General features: G+C 42.0%; 1 protein-coding gene across 17 annotated transcripts in view; it reads right to left on the bottom strand.

Moving 5' to 3' along the window:
• The window catches only part of NTM (neurotrimin), a 974035-nt gene that overhangs the window by 617261 nt on the left and 337489 nt on the right, over positions 1-19285 (bottom strand). The window contains exon 2 of one of the 17 annotated variants that reach the window (XM_078339855.1): positions 901-1032. The exons of the other annotated variants lie outside the window; for them this stretch is intronic. The gene's annotated coding sequence lies outside the window, so the exon portion shown is untranslated. The remainder of the gene's footprint in view (positions 1-900; positions 1033-19285) is intronic. 17 annotated transcript variants of the gene reach the window in all.

Raw genomic sequence — 19285 nt, 5'->3', positions numbered from 1 at the left:
GCTGTTTGCCTGTTTTCCTTGAGATACGGAAGGAAAGCCACAGGTGCAGTGGCTTGAAGATGTATTTGGAGAGTTGGGTGAGTCACCACTCTGCCTGATATGCCTCGCTCTGGCTAACCACTTAGTAGGAACTCCACATATCGCAATTCAATTTCATTGAATCTATGATCCTGAACACGTTTAAAATCTGTATGGCTAATTATTCCTTTTAGGAAGAGTACTGTGAAGGTTCTAGCGGTATAATTTATTTGGTTTTATTTTGTTTCATAATTTTTGCAGACACAAACCACATCTGGTTTCTGAAAAATAACATCAGTTTTTTAAGGACAATTTTCTATTTCCTTACAATATGGCTTCTACATTTTATTTCCACTTCTATATTATCTCTATCAAAATTGCTTCTTAAATAACTGCAAGACACTGGAAATGGATACATCTTAATCAATAATTATTATCTCTAAAATTTGAAAAAAAGTTAACAATAACCAGTGAAATGCACAATTGGGAAAGGGTTAATAATAAAGAAACAACTTGTTAAGTCTTTGTGTTCAGGTCTGTTAAATGTATGTCTAAAATCTCCACTTTTGTTAAAACACTGACATACATTATGAGAGAGAAAAATAAATAAGGGGTATTCTCTGAACTCCTTTCTTGCAACAATCGAACTAAACAATCAAACAATGCTAAAGACCTCAGATGGTCATAAATACACGAACAACTGACGAAAGTGAAGTTGAATCTATTGGGTTCTCATGTCAACCTTAAGAGGCTCCTCTTCACTTATCTCCTCAGTAGACAAGCACTTACACATTTAGTTCATTCAGACTTGATGTGTGCACTTGCTGCATTGCTGCTCTGAAAAATAAGGTATTATTTTATTTCTATATTCTTGCCCTTTACCTAGATTCTTTTCTTCTTGAACGCCTTCTCCTTTCTTTCTGTTTCTACCATAGCAGTCGGTTCTGTTTACGATGGTTATTTAATGAGAAATTTTTCTATTTTCAGTTGAGCAGCTTGTTTACCAGAATTTTCCTGTTTTAAATAAAAAGACATTAAAAGAAAAGAAATAACTCATAACATCTTACAATTGACATAAGTGCAACTAATCTTTTATCTAATACTGGAAACAGCTTGCCTGAAATCACAGATTCTATGTAATTCACAAAGGTTATTGTTTCCAGTCCAATAGAAAAACTGTATCATAATTCAGATTACAAATACCAACAGATATTTATATGGTTTTTATTTGTATTGGTGATTTCTTTTAAAAATAAAAAAATCATTTTTTAGTAGGCTTTACCACAGTATAAATAGAACCAAAGGATCATAAAATGAATAAATCCCAACACCACAAATGAGGTAAACATGTGACTCATAAAATAAAGTAACAAGTTATTGTTTGGAAATGTTTTCCAAAGGGCATAACAAAATTTGTCCAGCATTTACATATTTTGAGTTTATGTATTCTTTTATTTTTGTCTTTTGACTTTCAAGTTCAGGGGTACATGTACAGCTTTGGTACATGGGTAAACTTGTGTCATGGGGTTGGGTGTACAGATTACTTCATCACCCAGGTATTTAACCTAGTACCCATTAGTTATTTTTCCTGATCCTCTCCCACCTCCCAACCTCCATCCTCCAATAGGTTCCAGTGTGCAGTGTTCTATTCTTTTTTTTTTTTTTTTTGAGACGGAGTTTCGCTCTTGTTACCCAGGCTGGAGTGCAATGGCGCAATCTCGGCTCACCGCAACCTCCGCCCCCTGGGTTCAGGCAATTCTCCTGCCTCAGCCTCCTGAGTAGCTGGGATTACAGGCACGCACCACCGTGCCCAGCTAATTTTTTGTAATTTTTAGTAGAGACGGGGTTTCACCATGTTGACCAGGATGGTCTCGATCTGTTGACCTCGTGATCCACCCGCCTCGGCCTCCCAAAGTGCTGGGATTACAGGCTTGAGCCACCGCGCCCGGCCCGCAGTGTTCTATTCTATGTGTCCCTGTGTTCTCACCATTTAGCTCCTACTTACAAGTGAAACATACGGTATTTGGTTTTCCGTCCTGTGTTAGCTTGCTAAGGATAATGGCCCTGAAAAGGACATGATCTCATTCATTTTTACAGCTACATAGTATTCTGTGGTGCATATGTACCACACTTTCTTTATCCAGTCTATTATTGATGGGCATTTAGGTTGATTCCATGTATTCTGCAGTCCTCCACTCTACCAGCTGAGCTATTGAGTTTACATATTCTATGATTATACATTTTTATTTTTTAATTCACAAATTATGCTAAATATAGGCCATCCTTTATTTATATACTCCTGTTCTCCTCTTTCTCTTTGGATTTCCTCCTTAGTCTCTGCTTTCAACTATTTTTTATTAGTAATTCCACTTGCAAACTGCGTCCAGTATTGAAGTATTAAAGTAACTTAAATACACGCTTTATTTATAATTACATTTCTACCAGAAAATCCATGCTGACCTGAGCGAATAAGAAGGCAAAGTGCTGCAGTACATAGGAGAAAAGTCTAGCTTCCAAAGGTAATCTGAGAAAACAGAGTGCATTTCTGTCCTTGGGACACATTTGAAATGGGATCAGCATCCCCTGTGCTCAGGCACTTAGACCCGCGGTGATGAAGGCTCCACTCCTACAGTGGTACAGAACTCAGGCCTTCATCCTGGCCTCCGCCACCTGTCTTCTTCTAACCAAGCCCAGCCCCTTCTGGATAGGCCATCTCCCCAGGACTCAGGCTATTTGGAGGTGCTCTTAGGCTCCAAAAAACACCTTATCTCTTAAAGGTCAAGGAAATGATCAAAGATGATCAAACTTCTATTGTGACCATTACACTCTGCCTGAGCCCAGACGGCCCTCAGTTCCAGCTGCCACATTCAGGGTCAATAAACTATTATTCTAACTGCTTTTCACAGCCCACTGACTCGAAATTGACTGCCTGCAGCTCTGTTTTACTGCATGGAGAGGAGAGAAAAAGACAGACAGAGACAGAGAGAGACTCATGGATTAGAAGGACGGAAACCCCAGAGTCAAGAAAAAAAACTGAAGAAAATAAACATTTTTCTGTGACTTTTAGTGTGAGCCATTAAAAATGACACACATGGTTTACTTAGTGTCCTATCCTTGTCCAATTAGTAGGTAAGAACTATTTTTGTGAATAAAAAGCTAAAACTAATAAAATAATATTACCAATAGCCATTTGGTAATTTTAAAAGGGAACTATTTGTTGGGTGTTCATTGTATTCATTAGGTGTGCTTTAGGTTCCTTGTGTGCTCCATATGTAACTCTCACAACACCCTTTGAGAGAGGCAATAGTTACTACCCTTATTTTGCAATGTGGAAGTTGAGGCACATAGGTGCCGGCAGGTCTCCCAAAGAACCAGAAGCTTAAGCGGTGAGGCTGGGAATTGAACACAGCCTTACAACATAGCCCATGCTTTCTACCACGCCACTGTGGTCTCGTTTATCAGCCCTCCAAGTGAGGTTTTATCCCAGTATTGTAAATAAGAAAACGGAGAGTCGGTGACCAAAGTAACCTACTCAGCAATCTGCACAGTTAAGTGTCAGAGTGAAAACCCACGCTTGGCTCCAAAACTATTGATTTTTTCATTAAACCAAAATGTCAGATAATCACATTCCTGGGTGTAAGAGACTGTGCATTTAGCTCCCTCCTCATTATTGGTGTTTCCCTGTCATTTTGAGGCCCTCCCGCTCATGGTTTTCTAGGGTCTTCATCTTCAGGCACCTGCTCTAGATGTGCCTGCATTTGAAGAGTGAAGAGAAAGCAGCCCTTCAGGCTGCCTTTGGCAACTGCCGTTTCCCATCTGGGACTTTGTGTGATACTGGAATGTCCCTCCTCTCATGCTGCAAACACTGCCCTCCCTAGGAGAGTCCTTATGTGATACAGCAATGTCTTCCCATTCGTCCACTGGAAGTAAATAGGTAAGTTGCTCTACAGCGGACAAGTTCCAAAAAAGCGGCACTGAGATTCTCTGACTTCCACAGTTCTCCACAGGAACCACAGAAGGCAGAGCACATACATAGGCATGCCAACGGCGGCCAGTGTGAGGTGAGGAGAGGCTCGCCATCCGGTCAGAAAGCAGCTAAGAGGCACAAACCTTTCTCTCCGTGCTGGAATTGCACTGATAAAATAATGGCGACTCACTATCCCTGCGGGCTTTCAGGGGAGCCATTATTATCCTCACTTTTCAGATTGGGAAAATAAAGTTCCAAGAGTGTGAGTAACTGACTTGTAATATGCATACATGATAAGGTTGAAATTTGAGCCTTAAAATGCTCTGTTCCAAAACCTGTCTTCTTTTGTTTATTTCATTCCAACAAAAGCTGTTCTGTTATCTTGAAAGCAGTCAAAACACTATTAACACTGGATTCTTTTTTTTTTTTAAAAAACTGTGGGTGTGGGAGTGTTAGAAAGGATTTAGAAGGTAACACTTTTCCTCCTGCAAGTCCACTGAGGCATGGAATCTCAATCTTATTTATAATGTGACTGTAAGCTTGGCAGTGGGAGGGATTGTTGCTTCACTTGGCAGATGGAAAATTAGATGAATGGCCATGCAGGGCCAGTGCAAAGCTGCTGGGATCAAAGCCCACATCCCTTGGCCCCTAGTTCAACACAAGGCACCATAGAATCTCATTCTGGGGCTTTGACTCATTTGACAGGAGTTGTCCACACCACCCAGGTTGACTTTCTAACATATAAAGTATGACCAAGCACTCTTCTCTCCATGCACAAATTATTTACGTTCAACACAGTGTAGGGAAATTAAAGGAATGCTCATCACATTGTGAATAAATAGTTTGTGTCCACCTTGTAAATGTCAAAATCAAATAAGCTTCTCTGGGGAGTAATTCATGGCTTTTTGGCAAAGCATGGATGTCCACCTGAGGGCCATAGAACATGGTGTCTAATTATACCCAACAAACAATAGTAGAGCTATGTATCACAATTGAGAACTGGCTATGAAAGTTAGGATAGGAAGGGGGTCACAGTTTTCCTGAAAATTCCTCTAGAACTCACAATATTGAATGCAGCATAAAAGCCCTTCACTTTCATGACTCCGGAAAATTTTGCATTGGTTCTGCCCTATTTCACAAGTTCTTAGCTTGATACTAATTCACAGTGACCATTTTTAGCAGGTGAACACAGATTTCTGCTGGGCAAAATGGTAATAGGAAATGTGTAGAGACCTTGGGTAATATGTGAGACTTTTCTTGTTTCTGATGCCTAAAACAGAAGCCCGATAATACCTGTTCCACAAAATGAAACCCACAGGATGAGGGGTACCCAGAGCCACCGCCATTCACCCCCACACTGTGGCAAGTGACAGAGGATCCGGAGTCTTGCATTTCTCTGCATTTGCCTGGATTGCACGTGTCCATCCAAAAGAAGAATTTGAGGAGAGAAACCCAGGAGTGATGGCTGGCTCCGGCCATCCATCCCCATCCCCTGGCTTGCTGCTAATGAAAACTGCTGCTGCTGGTGAGTCTGGCAGCTTCAGGGACATGAGAGAGGGAAAAACCCACTGAAAGCAAAGGCATCAGTTTGATCTACAGTGTAATTACAGCCTTGCTGGGAGACAACACAAATTTGGCCCCTGTGCAGGCATATTTCTTTTTGTCCAGAAATTAATTTTCATATCAAAAAAGAGACCATTTAACTTAAGAAACCAAATTGGACAAAGGAAAGAAAATATAGAGAATGGCAACCTGGGGCCTGAGGTGTCAACCTTGTACTGGGCGTTTATATTTTTGACAGAGTTAGAGGAGAATGGGAACATTTTCTACCCACCCCCATCCTGCCTCCTGCTCACTCCAGGGCAGAAATCAAGAATGGGATTCCAAGCGGAAGATATTTGCAGAGGCAAGTATAGGAGAGAAGACAGAGGCACATAAAGAAGGAAAAAGAGAGAGGGAGAGGGAGCAGAGAGCACTGACATCACAAAACCCAGATCTATTCATCTTCCCCCAGGATTGGGAAGCAGGAAGGAAAATGATGTTCAGTGATCTCTTCTGAGTTCTAGAGGGCAAATGAAATAACAAATAAGAAAATGCTGAAAAATCAACACAGTTTATACCAGACAAAAACAGCCTTACAGTAAAACAAATAGCATGAATGGTTTTTCTTTTACTGAGAAGGGAAGCAGACAAATGTGCTAACTGAACTTCAGAACAAAGGTTCTTCTTGATCTCTGCTGCTTGTGGTCCAGGCTGAAGGTGGTTCTTTTAAGACAGAGAGGTGAGATCTGCCATCCCTGCATCTGTGGCTCTGCCTCGACCCTTCCAATTCACTTGGAATCATTCCAGCCACTTTGTTTCCTTCCTCAGCCTTTATTGCACTGAGTGGTTAAAGCTCATCTCACAAGACCAATTCTCTCCCGCTAAATGAGCTCTTCTATGTGGGATACCTTACAAGATGCCAGATCCATCAGAACCCAGTAACTGTCCGTTCCCTCCCTGCCCTTGACACCATTAGCCTGACAGCTTGACATCCAGAAGTAGCAGCGTGCTAAATAAATGTACAGCACTGCCATGCCTATGAAGGGGCGGACATGATTCTAAGCCCCCTGAGGATAGTCACTGTGTCAGACTCTTGCAGCGACATTGCTCTCTGCATAGTCATCCTCCATTAAGGATGACATGTTTTAAAGTAAACGTATGTGACAATAACATGTGCAAATGTGGTGGATCAACACCGAATTCTCAACGCAGATAAATAAACCTCCTTCCAGGCTGGAAGCAGTGATGACACCTTTCTTCTCATTCATCTTTCCCTTTTTGTCTCCCTCCTCTCCCCTTATGCCACCCTAAAAGATGCTGCGGAAATGTCTGCACTATTTTTACCAAAGTTGAGTTACGCTCATCATCTACCTCTTTTTCTCTCCCTCATTGTGTCCTCGGCTGCCTTGCCAAGGAGTGAGAGGTTTTTGGCAGATAGGGAGCTAACAGAAAACCATCTCAGAGCCCTTTCCAGCTGATGAAGTGTCAAATAAGATGGAACAGAAAGTGAAATCCATTTGAGAAGCAGCTGAAGTTGGGCTGATTGGCAGAGAGGGTGTGGGCTGGGCTGGCTACACCTCCCACTGGGCACTGCAGAGCTTTGTAGGTGGAGAAGAGTTTGGGCCTCAGACAGATAATGTGGTTTTCAGAGGCACCTATTGTACTGTGTTTTCTAAGGACTTCTGAACATGTGAACATTTTTCCCAACAGTAGAAGAAGCCTGGGGGGTGACTGGAAGTCAGGGAGAGGTGCCCATGACTGTGTGAAGGAGAGCTGTGACTACTTTGATGACATTTTGGATACCAAGTAGCGTGGTGGCATAGAACTAACACTGGATTCCAGGACTAGCTGTAGAGGGTTCTGGGAGTCCAGGGCCACTGAGAGATGGGACTTCAGACAAGACACCTTCTTAGGCCTTAGTTTCTTAATATCTTATGAGGTTGGGTGTGGTGGCTCAGGCTTGTAATCCTATCACTTTGGGAAATGGAGGTGGGTGGATCACTTGAGGCCAGGAGTTTGAGTCCAGCCTGGCTAACATGGCAAAAACTTATCTCTACTAAAAACACAAAAGGTAGCTGGGTATGGTGACATGTAGCCCTAATCCAGGCTACTCGGGAGACTGAGGCACTTGAATCTCTTGAACCGGAGAGCAGAGTTGGCAGTGAGACAGAGTGAGACTCTGTCTCTCTCTATATATCTCATGAATGGAAAACCTGGACACATAGATCTTTGCTGAAGGAACCATGGAAAGAGTGACTGAGCTATGGTGCATCAAAGCACCCAACAAAACCCCAGAGCATCATGGAAACACAGGCAGTTGTTTAGCATCTATCAGAGGTAGAGCTCAGCGATGTATTCTTGTTCAAAGTTAAATAGCTTGCCTGGCCATATGTGGAACAAGACTAGCCTATTCTAGCTATTTCTTATTTTTTTCCACCTGATTTTGCTTCAGACAATACAATTCCACACATCCCCCTGGTTTTTCATACCTGTGTACTTCATCATCACAATGACTGCCATCTCTCTATTGTATATTTTGGATATAAAAACACATTTTACTTGGTTTTTCTCATGAACTTTGCAATGAACATTACATTCATGTTTCAGATGGAGACACTGAGGACCAAAACCTATAAGTGAGCATAAAAGATGGGGGAAATGAAGTGGGAATCCCATTTAAACATCATGAAGCTTTGTCCAGGACCCAGACAGCTGTGAAGAGTGCCTGGGAGCTTTGCCAACATCTAGCCAGAGGGGAAATAGTCTTCAGTGTGGCTCTCATAATGGAAGAGTTTGCTATTCCTCATCTTTCTCCACCACCACCCCCTTGCAACACATTTTTGGCAGGATCAGCTAAATAAGTGTTATACAATCTAGCACCTCTGGAGACCTCGGTGGCAAAAAGGCCATTGAGTCAGATGGAAAGAATTTTCAAGTTCTCAGGAAGGATTTTGTCACGTATTCCTCATTGATCTTATTGGCACCTATCACTGTGAAGTTAGCCCCTTGGTTACATTTCCTTTGCTTTTGCAGTATTTGTCATCACATTTCTATTGTTCTTGGTGTTATTTTAATTATTCTTCGTTCTTATTACTGGATTTTAATTGTCTGAACAGCCCCTGAGTGATAGTGGAGAAGTAATAAAAAGAAGTATAATAATGACTGTGAGGAGTGGCAGAGTGGGACATTGCACTGTTGGTAATACTGATACAGTTATTTAGATAATTAATAATGATGTTCATAATGGCAACAATAACTTGGATACTCACACATCCTGGAGTAAAGCAAAAGGGAAGAGCTGGGGTATTGAGAGCATAGCTACCCCACAGGGTGACAGGAGCACAGGATAGCTGCGAGTCACTACTAAGGAATCCTACAGTCAGGGATGGAAGCAGACATTCTTGACTGTATCCTGCCAATGATGAGGCTTAATTCTCCTGGCAGGGGCTGCGTCTCATTTATGTCTGGGTTCCTCTACTTAGCACATTGCCAAGCACTTATTAGGTCCACGTTTCTTAAAAGGATGGGGATAGGGAGACAGGGAGGCAGAAAAGGAGGAAAGGAAGGAGGGAAGGATGAAAAGAGTCATTAAGTAGAAAAATGTAAATCAGAGGCAGAAAGGGTCAAGGAAATGTACTGGATATTAAAGTAGGCCTGTCAAGTCTTCCAATGCGGTACCATGACAGTGGCCATTCAACCACTCCAAAACCAGGTTCGTTTCTAGAGTGACCACTGAAAGGACAGCCTCAGTTCACCTAGGAACTCAGCTTCTGAGATGGGGGGTGAGGGGGTAGAATTATGCATGGGAAGCTGTCGACATAGACTTGTCTCCTGTCTTCCCTTGTCTGTCCTCCTACATGGCTGCACTGGAGGGTCCCTTTGTGGTCAGATACATCTGTGCCCCACAGCAGTCTGCCATCAGTTGCTATTTTAAGCATTCTTTCAGTTTGTCAGTAAGTTATTCCAAAAAATTATGAACAACACTACTCTTTATAACATTATCATAATACCAGGTAATCTGAAATTATCTTAACGGTCAAAAATATGGCAATGTTAAAAAAATTATGGCACATCCATATGATAGATTATTGTGCAACTATGAAAATAACATTTTAGGTCAGGCATGGTGGTTCACACCTGTAATCCCAGGACTTTGGAAGGCCAAGGCTGGCAGATCACTTGAGGTCAGGGGTTCGAGATCAGCCTGGCCAACATGGCGAAACCCTGTCTCTACTAAAAATATGAAAAAAATTAGCCAGACATGGTGGCGTGTGCCTGTAATCCCAGCTACTCGGGAGACTGATGTAGAAGAATCGCTTGAACCAAGCTGTGAGACAAGATTGTACCACTGCACTCTAGCCTGTGTGACAGAGTGAGACTCTCCAACTCAAAGAAAGAAAGAAAGAAAGAAAGAAAGAAAGAAAGAAAGAAAGAAAGAAAGAAAGAAGATATCATTTTAGAATAAATTTTAATGGCATAGAAAAATGTCATGATGTCATAATGTTAAGTGTGGGAAAATTTAGGAAATGAACAAGAGAGCAAAGTCCTTGTTAGTAAAATGATGAAAGAGAGGACTGAATTATCCCTTATAATACACCTTGGACACCATGCTAAGGGGCTTTGGATTTAATTCACGGAGATGAAATAAGCATCAACATTCCACCTAGGAGAGTAACATGGCTATTAGCTGACATGAAATAATTTTTTCATTAAAGTAAGGCTTAAATATTTGGTTAATAATTACAATCATCATACTAATTATATAAATTAATAAACGATTATCACAGCCCTAATTTTTCTTTTTTTTTTTGAGACAGAGTTTTGCTCTTGTTACCCAGGCTGGAGTGCAATGGTGTGATCTCGGCTCACCGCAACCTCCGTCTTCTGGGTTCAGGCAATTCTCCTGCCTCAGCTTCCTGAATAGCTGGGATTACAGGCATGCGCCACCATGCCCAGCTAATTTTTTTGTATTTTTACTAGAGACAGGGTTTCACAATGTTGACCAGGATGGTCTCGATCTCTTGACCTCGTGATCCACCCACCTCGGCCTCCCAAAGTGCTGGGATTACAGGCTTGAGCCACCGCGCCCAGCCCACAGCCCTAATATTAATGTAAAACATTCTGTTATACCAACAAAATCAATAAAAATACTGAAACCTATCATTGCGAGCAAATGACAGAAGCACATGAGAAAGTATATATGCATCCAGAAAATATATGTCTCGTCTGTAGATCCTGTATCCTGGCAAAAGACAAGTGTCAGCACAAAAAGACTTTACTAAGAATTACTCCAGCACCCTCTAGGAATACATAAAACCCATATCTCAAGCCCAGTGAACGGTTGTTGGAGAACATGGTACATAAAAGTAGTATGTGTCCAACAGCAGTGCGCTGGGCTTGAGATAATGAGAATTTCTGTAAATGAAACACCCATGAAAATCAAAAGTATGGGGGCATTTTATTAAAATTACAATTGATAAATTGCCTTCCAATTTCCCCTACTGAAATCTCAAAGTGAGCAAGTTTGTTGTCCAATTTGACATGACCAGTTCTGTGTTTTAGAAAACAAGTCTGATGAAGCTGAGAAAGACAGGACAGAGAGTGGGTAGAGGGTGGAAAGCAGGACCTACAGACATGGGGACGCCTGATTCCCACCCAGTGGCACTGGGAATGGAAAATAATGATGGATTACAGAGATTTTCTATGATAAAGATGAACAGAAAATAGGGCCAATTAGATAGAAAGAACGGGAATGGAGAGGGAAGCAAATATTTACAAAGGTTCAGAAGTTAGCTTGGACAATTGGCTGAATAAATAACAAATTTTTAGTAAGTAACAAAATGCAAGCCAGATTTTGTGCTCTCTACTGTACTAAGAACTTGCTGTAGCTTATCTCATTAATTCTCATGACAGCCCTATAAAACAGGTTCTTTAATTTTCTTCACTTCTAGATGAATACATGGGGTTCAGAGAGCTTAAGTAAGATGCGCCCAAGATCACTCAGTTAAGAAGTGGCAGAGATAGTTGAATTTGAAAGCTCATACCTCTTAGTAACCACCCTGCCCTACCAAGCCTGGAAGGACTTCAGATGCACAATGACTTGTACAGATAAGAGGCTCCGGGAGAGGTCTGCCCAGGAAGCACCAATGTATGGAACAGATGCCAACAGTTACCAGCATACCAAACCCAGGAAGTCTTTTCTGCATAAGGGGGATTCCCCCTGTCCAACACTGCTGAGCAGGCACTTTCTCCTGTAAATGGATTTTGGTGAACTGAGTCATGGAGTCCAGGCAGCCAGTTGCCCACTATGGTTGAATTTCTTTGAGGAAGCTTTGCAGCCAATGTTCAGGGTCTGTTTTGCTCTGACTGCTTCCGCTAAATCAAGATGAAAATGGAAAAGATTGACATATGCAGGCCCAGGTCCTTGTGGAAGAATAAAAAAGTGAAGATTTGTGCCCCAGCCATGGCCTTTATTTTCCATTAATGGACATGGATGAGTGTCAGTCGTGTCTGAAGCTGCATAAAGTGAACTGAAATAAGAGGAATAAACAGGAGCAGTTAAGGGCCTTTTTCTAGAGGAATTTGGAGTTGATTAAATAACATCATATACAAGGAAATGCTTTGATCTCACTCACAAATGGAAGATCAGCATCAAGCCTAAGTGTTGACCTGCCCAAGGGGAGTAAATGAGTTATCTTAAGCAACATGAAAATGGGAGCTGATCTACATATCTTAGATCTAAAGAAACTGGGTGAACATAATGAAGAGAAAGATGCACAATGATTGTGATTTTCCTTTTGAGTCCTCTAAGTAGAGCAAAATGAGGGTCAAGAGATTGGAGGGATAAGTGAACAGCCCATGTGGGAGGAGGAGGAGGAGGTGGGACACGCAAAATGTTAGAACCAACAGTCAAATGTGTTTCATCAAATGATGGGGTTTTTATGGCTTCAGAAATTATAAAGGAAAACAATTCAAATATTCTTAACCGAAATACTTAAACTGAAAAGTATTTCATTGGAGTAAGAAAGAAAGCAGCCTTGTAGTCCAATGTACTGAAGCATTAGGCAACAGCCCTCTAATTCGAATTCTTTTTTTATAGCAGAGCTTGGTGAGATCTTACTGTCTGGCTCCTGGAGCTGGCAATGACCTTTCTATGGACTGTTTTGTATCAGAGAGAAACTACTGACCCCGGGCAGGTTGTTGATTCTAATAGAACTCCTTGAAATCTGAATTTTGCTCTCAAAGAGGCACCCCAGATCCATCCCTGACTTTTGTAAATTCACTGCTCTTCTCTTCTTTTTTTTTTTCTTTCTTTCTTTTTTTTTTTTTAAATACATAGGGTCTATTCTGTCATCCAGGATGGGGTGCAATGGCATGATCATAGCTCATTACAAAGTTAAACTTCTAGGCTGGAGCAGTCCCCTAGCCTCAGCCTTCTGAGTGGCTGGGACTACAGGCAAGCATCATTGTTCTCAGATGATTTTAGAATTATTTTTGTAAAGACCAGGTCTCACTCACTATATTACTCAGGCTGGTCCCGAACTCCTGGGTTCAAGCTATCCACCTGCCTTTGTCTCCCAAAGTGCTGGGGTTATAGATGTTAGCCACAGCACCCAGACTTCTCTTCCTACTAGATGTTTCTCCTCTTTATGACTTCAGTGCCATCTGTATGTTCAGTATTACAAAATCTTTAACCCCAGCCTGATCTGTTCTACATACGTGTCCATGTCTTTATACGGCGTATGTTCCTTCTTAGATAATTTTACTTAGGTCTGCTATCTCAATCTCAAATACATCATATTAAAATTAATTGCTAAAGATACACAAATGGCTGATAAGCACATAAAAAGATATGCAACCTCATTAGTCATTAGGGAAATGGAAGTCAAACTCACAGTGAGATACCGCTTTACACCCACTAGGATGGTGATCATCAAAATGACAGACACTAACAGGTGCTGGCAAGGATGTGGAGACCCTCCTACATTGCTGGTGGGAAGGCAAAATGGTGAAGCCACTTTGGAAAACAGGTTGGCAGTCCTTTAAATGTTAAATATAGAATTACCATCTGACCTAGCAATTTTACTCCTGCGTATATGCTCAGGAAAACTAAAACATTATCCAAAAAAAAAAAAAAAAAACCCTGGATATAAATGTTCATAGATGCTTTCTTAATGATAGCTAAAAAGTAGAACTATTCCAAATTTCTATCAACTGCTAACAATTTCAGTTGATAGATGATAAATGGATAAAGAAAATGTGGCATATCCACACAGGAAAATATTATTTAACCATAAGAGGAAAAAAAGTGCTACTTAGGCTGCAACATGAACAACATGCTAAATGAAAAAGCCAGACACAAAAGATCACGTGACTAATTTCGTATGTGTGAAATATGTAGAACAGGCAAATCTATAGAGACAGAAAGTAGATTGGTAGTTTCCAGGTGCTGGGAGAAGGGGGAATGAGCAGTGATTGCTAATGGGCACAGGGTTTCTTTTGGGGGTGGTAAAAATTGTTCTGGAGCTAGATAGTAATAGCGGTTGCTCAACTTTGCAACTACTAAAAAACATCATGTGGTACACTTTAAAAGGGTGGTTTTTGCAGCATGTGAATTATATCTCAATTACAAACAAACTTACATACTGTGAAAATTAACTTGTTTCCACAGAAAAACTCTGGCTTTTGACATCCCATCTTCATTAGCAGCTCACAGTAACCCAGGTACACAGGTGTGCACTTAGAACGCACTGTACCAATATTTCTCAAATGCCCATTGTGTCTAATGGCCATGATGGCTAACCATTATTAAACACTCAGGTCATTCTAGAAGCTCTTTGGTATCCTTTGCAAGTATTAACTCATTTAATCTTCATCAGCAATCCCTTTGAGCAGATAAAAACTCAGGACAGAGAGGTTATGTAAGTTGCCCAAGGTCACATTTTTAGTAAATGCCTGGACATTTCAGATTTCAAATCCATATAGCCTGACTCCTAAATCAATAGTTCTTATTATTACACACTGTATCTAAACCTTATGGTACATTATCATATACCATATATCACTTGTGATATTGTAAAATAGATATTTGGTCTCCAACCCTGTTTCCTGACATACAACTCCTAAAGTTGTTAGAATCTCCAAAGTCTGTCTTTTTGTTCACTAATGAGTTGACTGGTGGCTGGAAGTCCCTAAGCAGCTTCAATATGGGGACTTGTCACCAAAAGACAAAGGCAGGATGAAAGGGTTGGGATATTCAGCCCTACTCCTCTTCCTCTGGGGAAGAGAAAGGGGCTCAAGGTTAAGTTCATCACCAATGACCAATGGCTAAACCCATTTATGCCTGAGGTTGCAAATTTTTTGATTTGAAAAATCAGACCTTGGCAATGACCTTGAACATTAGCACCCAAATAACTCCCACATGCTTAGCATTTCAACAATGGAACACTAGGCATAAATGGGTTTTAGACAGTCACTGCTATATAATGAAGCCTTCACAAAAATCCAAAAAGATAGATTCAAAGAGCTTCTGGCTAGGTTCCTGGAGGTTGGATCACCCAGGGAGGGGGTGATGTCTCCATGCCCCTTCCCCTATACCTCATCCTATGCATTGCTTCATCTGTATCCTTTGCAATATTCTTTATAATAAACTAGCAAATGCGAATAAATGTTTCATTGAGTTCTGTGAGCCATTCTAGCAAAACAAACCCTGGGAGAAGGCTGTGGGATTCCTGATTTGTAGCAGGTCAGTTAGATGCACAGGATTGCCACGAGCTTTGGAATTGGGGAAAGAGTCTTGTGAGACTGACAGCCCTTACCCTGTGGGATCTCACTCTATCTCCAGGTAGATGGTGTCAGAATGGAACTGGATTGGATGCCACCCAGCTGGTGTCTGCTGTACAATTGATCGCTTGCTTGTTGATGGGAAAAAAACTCACATATTTAGTCACACAAATCTTTCATGTTGATTGTCATTGAATGAGAGAATAGAGAAAACGCTGAGTGCATTTTTTCCACCCATGTCTTTACATTTCACTATACTAATGTACAACTGAAGAGGAATCCTGGCTGAGCAGGTAAGTTCTTAGTAAGTGCTTTCTGCTATGACTGTTGTTGTTACTACGCTACCCTCCTCTCTACATTAGGCAACGTGGTATACAAGCTGGCCCTGCTCTCATGCAGATTATTTTCCAATAAACATGTACAAAAATTCTACAATAAGGATTTAATGCATGCTATATGTAATGTTCTAAAAAGTGCAGAAGACAGAGGAGAAATTTCTTGCATTTTGGGTAGCCAGAAAGATAAGGGAAGTGGTTGCATGTTAACTGGGCTTTGCATAATGAGCTGTATATCAGCAGACTGGGCTGAAAAATGGGTAAAGGAGAGCAACACAGCTCTCGCCTGGATTCTTGCATGAGTGTCAGCCTGGGACTGGCTTTCCTGGTTCCATACTCTCCATTCCACAGTCTGTCTTGAAGACTTTTGCCAGAATGATTGTCCTTAGATGTTATCAAAGCCTATCTGCCTTTGAACAAAAACCTTAAATGGGCTTTTTCATACTCAATCTAAACTCCTCTCCTGGCATGAAGGTGGGCTGGCCCCTCTAACTCACCTAATCAGCATTACTCATGCTGCTGCAGGAAGCAGCTCTCACTAGTTCACAAGCAAGTTCCCTTTTTCTTGAAAACCCAGGGAAAGTCAAATTTGTAGCCGTCCCAGCAGCTATTGGGATGAAAAAGCATGTGCTTTGTGTACTGGCTTCACCTTATTTTTCTCCTTTTATTTCACTTTGGTCCCCACTTTTGAGATATATTTAAGATACGTTTGATTATGCTGTATCATACATGTAATTGGAAGGATGAAGAAAAGCATTTCTATATAAACTTGTTGCTTTTGAAGCCAGATGCTCCAAGAGGATGCATAATTTGTATTCCTAAGACAACTCTGCTTTTTCTTAGACAAAGGTTGTTAGCTGTTTGTAGTTGGAAAATGCAAATCCCATAAAGGCATAGACTGGAGGAAGCGTTAGGAGGCAACAGAGAGGAGCTGCTCCACACGGCAGTGGAAGAGGGGTTAGGGCTGCAGCCTGACTGATTGACAAAGGAATCAGCCTCAAGAGCAGTGGGGTGGGCCAGGTGCTGTGGCTCGCCCCTGTAATCACAGTGCTTTGGGAGACCAAGGAGAGAGAGTTGCTTGGGCCCAGAAGTTGAAGACCAGACTTAGCAACATTGTGAGACCCCCATCTCTATTTTTTAGCCACGTATGGTGGTGCACACCTGTAGTCCCAGCTACTAATGAGACTGAGGCAGAAGAATCACTTGAGCCCATTAGGTTGAGGCTGCAATGAGCTGTGATTGAACCAATGCACTCCAACCTTGATGAGGAAGCAAGACTCTGTCTCAAAAACAAAACAAACAAAAAAGAACAATGGGGTTGGTGGGTTCTAGGAAACAAGTAATGAGCCTATTTATAAGGCAGGAAACTGAGGCTTGGGAAAAAGAGCCAACAAGGAAATTCCCAGAGTCATGGATGGCTCAGGAGGTTTTGAGGCTGTCATGGTTGGTAGCCAATTTTAAGCTGTTTTCTGTTCTGTGCCGTGCTGTCACTCTCCAGAACCAACAAACCTTCAGCAAAAAGTCTGCCACTCCCGGTAGCCATGGGTTAGGGCTTATTTTGCCAGTAGAGTAAAGGGCTGGTGTCTCGTAAAGGAGATGGGATGCCGTTAGAGGATGGCAGCAATCCCAGTGTGAGAGGGGCCAGGAGACAGAGGAAGCAAGCGGACCACAGGGAGAACCAAGGACAGACACTGACTTGTGCAACCACCTTTTTTTGAAGCATAGTAGGAAAAGGCGAACCTTGAAAAGATGCACCAGGGAGGCTAGAACTTGCCACAACAGAGATAGGATTGCTAGAGAGAGCTCTAGGCAGGTAATTGTGTAAGTAAATGTTGTATAGACCTCTTTAAAGTCTTTCTAGCAGCAGAGAGAGTGGGAGAGAAGAAATACTATCAGTCTGTTTTTGCTTATGTAAGTTTTCCCATTTAAAATCCTATCTTTTCTTCAGGGCCTCAAATCAATCCACCTCCTCTGGAAGGGAGTCCAGGAAGCTTTAACCCTCTTTGCTTCCTATTGTTTCTCTTAGAGCAAATCTTAAAGTGTGGTCCTCAAGACAGATAGCAAAATCATCCCCAGAGACTGGTAAGTAATGCACATTCCCAGACCTTATCCCAGACCTGCTGAATCTAGGGAGAGGCTTCAGTACTCAGCGGTCTGTCTCTCCACAATCTCTCCAGGTGGTTCTGATTCACGCTGAAGTTTGAGAGCCATCACGTGGACCAGAGGCATGTTGTTAGAATGAGGGTCAGATTCTGTCTTCAATCCAACAGGATATAGTGCATTCCCATCTCACTCCTAATAAAGAGCTAAATATTTGTAATGGCCTTCAAGGTCCTACACATGCATTGCTTCTCCCTCTTCCTCTCTGACCCAGTGGCCCCCACTATCCCTTCCACTCACTCCACTCCAGCTCTTGTGACTTCCTTTATGTTTCCGGAATCTGCAAGGCTTGCTTCTGACTCAACACCTTTGTTTGGGCCGCTTCCTCTGCCTGGGATGCTTCCTCTTTCTGAGATATCCACATGGCTCATTCTCTCACCTCCTTCAAGTCATTTCTTCTCTGGAGCCTGCCCTGGTCATGTTACTTCTAATCACCCTTGCCAAGGCTACCTTTCCTGTTTTCTGATGTTTTTTCTCCATAAAATTTATTTTCATATATCATGCCTATTTTGCTTTCTCAAATTTTATATTGTCTGTTTCACTGTGCTAGAATATAAGCCCAAAGAGAGTAAAGATTTTATTTTATATTTTCCTATTTTGTTCATTAATATAGTACTTGACACATGCCGTGGTGAGTATCCAATAAATATTTGTTGAATTTAGCACTAATGTTTCTGTCCTCCCTTGTTTGTGAAGTACTTCATCCATTGTAGCCTTTGTTGCCAAAGAGATTGTAAACCCCATGAATAGGCATGTCCCATCCTTGGCGCCTATGTTCCCCACAGTGCCTTGCATCATGCTGAGAATTTAGACAGAACAGATAGGTCTTGATTATAGGCCTGAACTTGTTGTCCCTGGACCTGAGTTCCCAGACAGAAAACCTAAACCATGGCCCCTGAACATCTGGAGCCCCTCCCTCCTCCACTCCAGCACACAGGCCAAGCTCGAAGCCTGCTGCCTCTTCCTTGCCCAGTCATAATTTCCAGTCATTTCCCCTGTCATGCAAAGAATTCACCTCTCACTGGCTGCTCTCCCCACCCCAGGCTCTGCCTACTCAGGCAGCCTCCATCTGTCCTTCACCGGAGATCCAGCACCCCAGCATGACAGCTGAGGTCTATAATTTATGAGTGCCCTTCTGCTGGGCCTTGTCTTTCTTTTCTTTTCTCAGGCATCACTGGGGCAGAGGCCTTAGTCAGCACCACTGGAGGGGCTGAGTGTTTTGAAATGGAGGTAATCCAAGACTTGCATTGGGCTAAGATAAACTACGTGAGATTCTGGGGAGCGACATGCAGGGGGAAAAGTCTTTATCAACTTTCAACAGAGTTTTGGGCTCTCCTCACTTCCTTTCTTATTTGCATTTGTCTGCGTGTATAGTAAAATAACATTGTGTTCTTTGAAAAAATTGTACACGAGTTGAGGCTGAGAGCCCCTGAGAGTAGGGCCAGACAGCACGCCTGAGTTGTCTTCTCAAACCTCAGTA

Source organism: Callithrix jacchus, chromosome 10, assembly GCF_049354715.1.
Source record: "Callithrix jacchus isolate 240 chromosome 10, calJac240_pri, whole genome shotgun sequence".
Taxonomy (NCBI): Eukaryota; Metazoa; Chordata; class Mammalia; order Primates; family Cebidae; genus Callithrix; species Callithrix jacchus.
This window is presented reverse-complemented; position numbering and strand designations above follow the sequence as displayed.